General features: G+C 42.2%; 1 pseudogene; it reads right to left on the minus strand.

Annotated features, from left to right (window-relative positions):
* Nucleotides 1-2,384: 2,384 nt before the first annotated feature.
* On the minus strand, nt 2,385-3,526 carry LOC128073302 (sterol carrier protein 2-like; annotated as a pseudogene).
* Nucleotides 3,527-6,734: the final 3,208 nt, after the last annotated feature.

Here is a 6,734-nt window from a genome sequence, read left to right on the forward strand (position 1 = left end):
TCCAGCCAACAAATGTTTTCTTCTTCTTTTAATTTGATTTATTTTTTATCCCAGCCCAGTATATTATTTCCTTGCATGGAGAAAATGTTAGTGCAGTGGCTTGGTACAACACCTGTTGTGTAAATCTTTGTGATTTTATAATGTGAGCTCCTGCTGGCAGAGACAGCTGTGTCTCACATTTAAACAGGGAGTATAAGGTATCAGAGGAGGAAGGAGAGAAAAAAAGGCTTAACATAAGAAAACAATACATCAGTGGCCAGAATCTGCTGTCAAGTTTTATAAGCTAAATGAGTTAGAGCTGAAGGGGATATTAAAAGAAAACCATTCTGTTCCTAGAAGACAAAGTGTGTTTTCTTACAGAGATTCCCAGAGGATTTTTCATTTCTGACAACGGACAGAGCAGACAGCTGGTCCACACAAAAATGTACGTGCTAATTAACTTAACCCTCATGTTACACCCAGACAATATTTAACAAGCAGAAACATTGCTGAGCAATACCAGAAAAACCTGGGGGCTTCCTTGCACAGCACCAAATTCTCCTAGGTAGCTACACGAGTTCCTCAGCCCTGCTGGTTCAGCACTATCTTTGGCATGAGTGAGGAAAGCAGGGCTGTGCCCTTCATCAGAAGCACTCTGAAACATGTAGGGTTTTTTTTTCCATTGCAGTCTTACCCTCTCCTCATTTTTGCCACAAGGGTCTGTGCCCAGCAGCAGCAGCAGAACCACAAAGTCATACTTACACTGGCCCCCTGGACATCCCAGTCCATGTGGATTACCCCACTGAGGAGGTGGCAGGACCATGCTAGCTGCGGCAATGTCTTGGAATGCTTGTGCTGGACATGTGCTGGGCCTCTACGGCCAAAGCAGGAGGCAACGTCTCACACCTCTCTGGAATCCAGGCAGAAGATAGAAATAAGACTGCCCACCTCTGCTGAGATATCCAAATTTTTGGCCTGTCCATGTTGGTTTGATGACAGCAGCCCTTCTTTTCTTAAGAGGAGCAGAAATTGTGTCAGTGTGCGCAAAGGGGAATTGGGTCTTTGAGGAATGACCCTACAGGCAGATTGTAATAACACTGTGAGAAAGGTGATGAATGAAAGAGGTTAAGATTTGCAACCAGATTAGAGTGGGCATTCTCTTTCAGTGTTTGATGAGTTTTGCTTTTGTTTAGATCATGTCAAGTTTACTCATAATCAGACAGTGTTTTCTGAAAGCTTCTCCTGAATGTTTTAATTCATTTATTTCTCTCATCCGCTTCCCCTTCCTCTTCTATTTCACTATTACAGATGCCAATTCAACAAATAAAGTGTATAGCAGAACAACGAAACTATTCTCTTGTAAAAAAAAAAGAAAAAAAAAGAAAAAAAAAAAGGAGATTAGTTCATCCTCCTGCTATTAACTTTGTAAGAAATGTCCTTTTGTACCTTTCATAAAAGTGGGTGTAATGATACAATTGTGTACCTCGGCCCCTTAGCTTCTGAGGAAACAACTCATGAAGGAGAGTATCTAGTTTGAAAGACTGTCAAATATATCCTGACATTTCTTTTACCTAGCGCTGTGGTTTAACCTAGCAGATGTCTCAGCATCACACAGTCATTCACTCTCTCCTCCCCTTCCCAGTGGGATGAGGGAGCAAATTGAAAAAAAAAAAAAGAACAACTTCTGGATTGAGATGAAACTATTTATTAAGATAGAAAGAAAGGAAAAGGATAATATTTGTATTTAATTTTATATTAAACTTCCAACCAGAATACGTGTTCCCAAAATAGAAGTTAAAGCCTTTACAGATAAAAAATTTATAATGACCAACACCAGATTTTCTCAGGAGAAAACAGGTAAACATTGGTTATATTCCCCTTCTGCTCTCCTGACAAACCTTACCTTTGTTCAAGGTTAAGTATTATCAAATTCTGTGAATCTCAAAGCAACATTCTAGTTGCTACCTATCTGTGGATAGCTTTAACTCCAAAGTAGTAATAAGAAAAGTATTTTGTCTCAAATTCTTAAAGGCTATTTTAAAAACATTGTTAGAGATCCCCCTTTATAAGACCATTTTCATTTAAGCAGCAGCAGATTTGTTAGAACAGAAGTCTGAAAGCATTTGCATGATCTCCTATTACAGACTTTTAAAAATGCAAATTTAAGTGATCGAACTATTTGCAACCTTCCTCACTCTCTCACCAACTAACCTGAACAACAATACGCAGCCTCCATCAACTCTGAGTTTTATAAAATTTTTCTTAGATTAAAAGAAAAATTTATTTTCATAATACAAACCATAAACCATTTGCAAGAGTTACTGCCTCAAGCTTAGCCTAAAAATCTTTGCCATTTACAAACTGATGGAATTTATTAAGCGAGTTAAGGTCTCTCATCACTGAATTTAGATAAGCCCAGTCCGTGTCATGTTATCAACCTCCAGCATCATTCTAATTTGTTGTAAAGAGTATGAAGTACTGGTTGTTACTTCAGCAAGCTCAGAGTTTAGCTTTTCCTGGCTAGGATTAATGACCCATTTTCCTCTGTAAGTGTTGTCTCCTCTGTCAATCAGGTCACATGCTTTTCCTTCTGGGCAGAGTCCAAGACCTTCGTAGGTGATGAACTCATTAACTGAGAAACAGTTATGGAATTCAATTGCATTGACATTAGTAGGTTTTAGGCCTGCTTTTTAAAAACATTTTTCTGCAGCTTTTTTTAGTCATATCATAACCAACCATCTTCGTACAACTGTTCTCTTCAAATGTGCTTAGGTAATCAGTACCCATCACCTGGGCTAGAATTTCCACAGCTTGAGGCTGTAACTTATGCCTTTTCACAAAGTCCTCACTAGCCAAAATTGCATCTGCAGCGCCATTTGATGTTGGACAACACTGTAAGACAGTCAAGAAATCAAAAATTTTGTGAGACTGCAGAACTTCATCAAATGTGTGTTCCTTTTGGAACTGGGAATACAGGTTGTTGGTTGAATGGCTGTAATTCTTCCGTGCAATTTTTGCAAAGTACTGTGGATTTGTCCCGTATTTCTCCATATGTTCTTTGCCAGCATTTGCAAACATCTGCGGTGTTACTGGAGCACTTGCTAAGCTGTATTTATTTATCATGATTTCTAAGTGTTTGTCCATTGGATTTGTTCTGTCTGAAAAACCTTAAGCAGGGGATCCTTTTGCCATTCTCTCAAAGCCAAGTGCCAGAACACAGTCTGCCAAAGCTCTCTCTACCAGCTGTCTGAACACGAACAAAGCAGTAGATCCGGTGGCACAGTTGTTGTTAACATTAATGATAGGAATGCCAGTTAAACCCAAACCGTGATAGATGGCCCGTTGTCCACAGGTTGAGTCACCAAAACATAACCCACACAGGCCTGCTCCACTGCTGAATACGGAATCCCAGCATCAGCTAAAGCCTTCTGGCCAGCCTCTTTAGCCTCTTTAGGTCAGGATGATCAATGCTGTTCTCACTGGGCTTTGCAAACTTGGTCATGCCAACACCCACCACAAACACCTGACGCTGCGTGATGGTCCCCATTTTGTCCATGGGGCTGGATGAGATCCACCTGAGAGTGCTGAGGGAACTGGCAGAGGTGACAGCCGAGCCGCCTGCCATTATCTGTCAGCGTTCCTTGTTGACTGGTGAGGTCCCAGAAGACTGGAGATTTGCCAGTGTGACTCCCATCTACAAGAAGGGTTGTAAGGAGGATCCGGGGAACTACAGGCCTGTTAGCCTGACCTCGGTGCCAGGGAAGGTTATGGAGCAGATTGTCTTGAGGGAGTGTGTGTGTGGGACAGCCAGGGGATCAGGACTGGCCAGCATGCGTTCACAAAGGGCAGGTCCTGCTTGACCAACCTGATCTCCTATGATCTATTGACCCCTCTGGTAGACGAGGGAAAGGCTGTTGATGTGGTCTACCTAGACTTCAGCAAAGCCTTTGACACTGTCTCCCACAGTATTCTGCTGCAGAAGCTGGCAGCCTGTGGCTTGAACAAGTGCACTCTTGGCTGGGTAAGGAACTGGCTGGAAGGCTGGGCCAGAGAGTGATGATGAATGGAGGTGGCGACCGGTCACGAGTGGTGTTGCCCATGGGTCAGTGCTGGGGCCTGTCCTCTTCAGTATCTTTATTGGTGACCTGGATGAGGGCATCGAGTGCACCCTCAGCAAGTTTGCAGATGGCACCAAGTTGGCTGGAAGTGTGGATCTGCCTGGCGGTAGCGAGGCCCTACAGAGGGATATGGACAGGCTGGAGAGCTGGGCTGAAGCCATTGGGATGAGTTTCAACAAGGCCAAATGCTGCGTCCTGCACTTTGGCCACAACAACCCCAGGGCAACGCTACAGGCTTGGGGCAGAGTGACTAGAAGACTGCATAGAGGAAATGGACCTGGGGGTATTGATTGATGCTGGGCTGAACATGAGCCAGCAGTGTGCCTGGGTGGCCAAGAAGGCCAGTGGCATCCTGGCTTGCATCAGGAATGGTGTTGCCAGCAGGAGCAGGGCAGTGATTGTCCCCCTGTACTCAGCTGTGGTGAGGCCGCACCTCGAATGCTGTGTCCAGTTTTGGGCTCCTCACTACAAGAAAGACAATGGGGCCCTCCAACAGGTTCAAAGAAGGGCAACAAGGCTGGTGAGGGGTCACCCCTTCAAAACTCCTTCCTCATGACGTCACATGACATGCAATGTCCCTTTGCCCAATTTAAGTTATCTGTCCTAATGCTGTTCCTTCACAGCTCCTTGGGCCCCTCATTGCGTATGGCCTTGTGTCTGTACAAGATTGCTTAGCTGCAGCTATAAACAGTGTGCTATCAATATTGTTTTTCTCCTAGGACCAGACACTCTGAAGAAAACAATTCCATCCCAGCTTAAACTAAGGCACCTAGAAACTTCTTTTAAGTAAGAAAAATAATTTCTGGGTATAAATGCCACACTTGTAACCTGGACTGTGCTGCTTCGCTCCAACTTACTCCCAGCTGGGCTGTGAAAGGGTCTTCATCTTCTTGGATACATAATCAGATTTTCGTTAGTTTCTACATCATGTTTTGCATTATGAGTGTAGGGGAATGAGAGTACACAGGAGAAGCAGAGACTAGGATCAGATGAAGAAAAAAAAATATTTTCTGAGAAAAAACAGTATTTGGTTTTGATGCTTTGCCTGATCCCAGGAAAAAGTACTATCCAGAGTAATTCACTGCCAAGTGAATAAGAAAATAAATAACCTTTCTGATATATTATTTTTATGTAACAGAAGCATTTGTGTTGCTATTGAAGACACTAAGGACATGTCTACTATGGCACTGAAAACATGGGTGGTGTCTTCCAAGTTAGAATGTGCTGTGACTTTTTCATGCCTTGAATAATTTTCTTTCCACACATGGTTATGGCTATGAGTATGTAGTGTTTGAGCATCACTCTATCTTTTTGTGGAGAAATATTCCACACTAGACCAGCTGGGTTTAATGTCTGGCCATGCAAGCACCTCACTGGGACAAGGACAGTGAGGCCCTGTTGGATGTGGCTTTTACCTTTCCAGCTGTGTACTCCCTTCTCGATGTCCTTCTCGTCTCTGACCTCTTCCTTTGCAGTAATTCATACTATGTACTTGGCCACCTTGGCAGTGTGGAAGAGCTGACATTTCTCCATAGTAAAAGAACTTCAGTTTTGCACAAAATCTGTCTCAGATGCTGTGGCAGTGGCGCCCGCCAGCCCTGGGACTCTTCTAAGAGAAAGGATTGCACAGTGCTGGGCATGAATCACATGGCACATTGATAAGGATGGACATTACTCATCGGATACCATGGAGCCAGTGTGGCAGAACCGTCATGGTCTATTTTGAACTTGTTATCTCACGCTCACTTCCTTGTACATCATGCATTAGCCTCAACAATAACCTACTAAAATAACCCACATCTCTTGTTTCTAGGAAAGATCTGCTGCTTCTTACCATCATTCAGCGTGTTTACTTGTGAACAAGACTGTAAGCAGCTACAAAATGGAGTTTTAATGAAGCCATTAGTAGTTTGTCCTTACATGGATCTGTGACCCACTGACTCTTGCCTATACTCTCCTGTGCTTGGCCTTCAGAGGAGTCTAAAATTTAATAAATTTAAATGTATTAAAAATTAATTAATTAAAATTATTTATAAAATTAAATAAATTTAATAAAGCCCAGGTTTTATTCAAAGATAATTTAGCTAGCCACAGTTAATTTCTTCTCTTTTTCAGATTTTTTGTGCCATTTAGGTCACGACCTGTCAAATTAGCACAATACTAGGGTTTTAATTAAAAATGGGCCAGCGCGACTAAGCATAGCTTTGCAAATAATAACATAAGATGAATAAGGGTAAGAAACAGAACTGACTTTATTTGAGACCAGATTTTGGCATCCTTCTGGTGAATAATAATGAAGCCTTTAAGTAATTCTGTTCCTTTCATTTTATTCATTTCTATGGATCTGTTTCCAGGGTAGGACTCAGTGCAGCATAATCTAGGCCTTTATGATTTCATATCGTTTGGAGATGAGACAGCTTTCCTGCTCCAACTCTTCAAGTATTTGGAATATTTCATAGCTTGTCTCCTGTCTTGATCTCTTCATCTTCCCTTAAAACGTGGCTAGAGTTTGTTTGCTTGGATCTAACATTTTTAAGCTTTCTCCTGATTTCTTGAAAATATCACTGATTATGTGTGATGCATCTTCTGGAGATATCAGTTTTCCACTATTTTAGTCCAATATTTAAGAACAGAACT

This window comes from Tympanuchus pallidicinctus, unplaced genomic scaffold, assembly GCF_026119805.1.
Source record: "Tympanuchus pallidicinctus isolate F22 unplaced genomic scaffold, pur_lepc_1.0 scaffold8, whole genome shotgun sequence".
NCBI classification, from domain to species: domain Eukaryota; kingdom Metazoa; phylum Chordata; class Aves; order Galliformes; family Phasianidae; genus Tympanuchus; species Tympanuchus pallidicinctus.